This window comes from Haemaphysalis longicornis, unplaced genomic scaffold (genome assembly GCF_048455015.1).
Source record: "Haemaphysalis longicornis isolate Haplotype H1 unplaced genomic scaffold, Haemaphysalis longicornis Haplotype H1 scaffold_2, whole genome shotgun sequence".
NCBI lineage: Eukaryota > Metazoa > Arthropoda > Arachnida > Ixodida > Ixodidae > Haemaphysalis > Haemaphysalis longicornis.
This window is the reverse complement of record NW_027526295.1, coordinates 214,220,631-214,221,791: the sequence shown is the minus strand read 5'-3', so window position 1 is coordinate 214,221,791 and position 1,161 is coordinate 214,220,631. Positions and strand designations below refer to the sequence as shown.

At 45.0% G+C, this 1,161-nt stretch overlaps 1 non-coding gene across 1 annotated transcript; it reads right to left on the bottom strand.

Moving 5' to 3' along the window:
- Window positions 1-255: 255 nt before the first annotated feature.
- Window positions 256-329, bottom strand: Trnai-aau (transfer RNA isoleucine (anticodon AAU)). Its single transcript has one exon. It is a non-coding gene; the product is annotated as a tRNA-Ile (tRNA).
- Window positions 330-1,161: the final 832 nt, after the last annotated feature.

The window sequence follows — 1,161 nt, the reverse complement described above, 5'->3', positions numbered from 1 at the left end:
CAGTGACCCGATTTCACGAATTTAAGAATGACCCGATTTTACGAATTTCTCTATGTAACGAAATAATTCTCGGTTTCCGGTATTTTTGTTAGGTGGGGTTTTAACTGTACACAGCTCAGTTTTCCGTAAGCAGCCTCCAGTGTTACGCGCAATGTGAGCTCCACTGCCACGTGTAGTCATTTGTGGCGTTGATTATTCTTTTATGCTCCTAACGACGTGTGCCGTTCGCAAAAAAAAAAAAAAAAAAAAAGACACTGGCCTGCGCAGGGATCGAACCTACGACCTTCGCGTTATTAGCACGACGCTCTAACCGACTGAGCTAGCAGGCCAACGGTGCCCCAGGGCGGAAGAGGCCGTAATTAAATACAGTGAGTTTTTCGTTCGCTCTACTGTCCGTGTGCGGGCGCATATAAACTCGCTTTCACGTGCGCCCATGCACACATTTGCGCACAGGTACTGGGAAGCAATTTGTTTTCACTGCCCGTACTTGTTTCAAATGTGGTTTCGCGTGGAAAGCCTCCGCTACAACCACCCAAGTCCTTGCTCGCATGCAAAATACAAGATCCTCAATGAACAACAGCAAGAACAAAACAAGAAATGTCGTCACGAGTTTTGGTGCTGCACGCGATGTCTCTGGCACGAGCAAGGACCATGGAAGATGTCTTTCTAATGAAGGCGATATGTTAGCGTAAACGTGGCGAATTCGCATAAAAGAACCCTATATGGTATAAATTAACCATAATCATGCGCTATCTTGCATTGTCATATACAGGGTGTCACAGGAAAAACTAAGTAGTTTTAAAAATAGGCTTTCTTAAGTGAAATTGTCTTTCTTGCTCGAAGTGGTCAGAGGCCGTGGCGGACACAATAAAACAGGTTTAGAATGCTATTTACCGAAATTATTGATAAAATTTGTTAATTACCTTTTTAATTATTCAATTTGGGTGCCTGATTTTAATGAGGAAATTGTAGAGGATCCTCAAGAGAACCGACAACCATGCCTCAATTTGCGAAATTGCACTTGCGTACAGACTACAGCACTCAGTACCTCAGCTCTCACATGAGTGCAACAAGCTCCGTGCGGAAGCTGAGCGCCGCAAAGCCACGCCCATGCGCTCATGTCACTGGGAGCTGTGCACATCACACGCCCACCACTCTTTA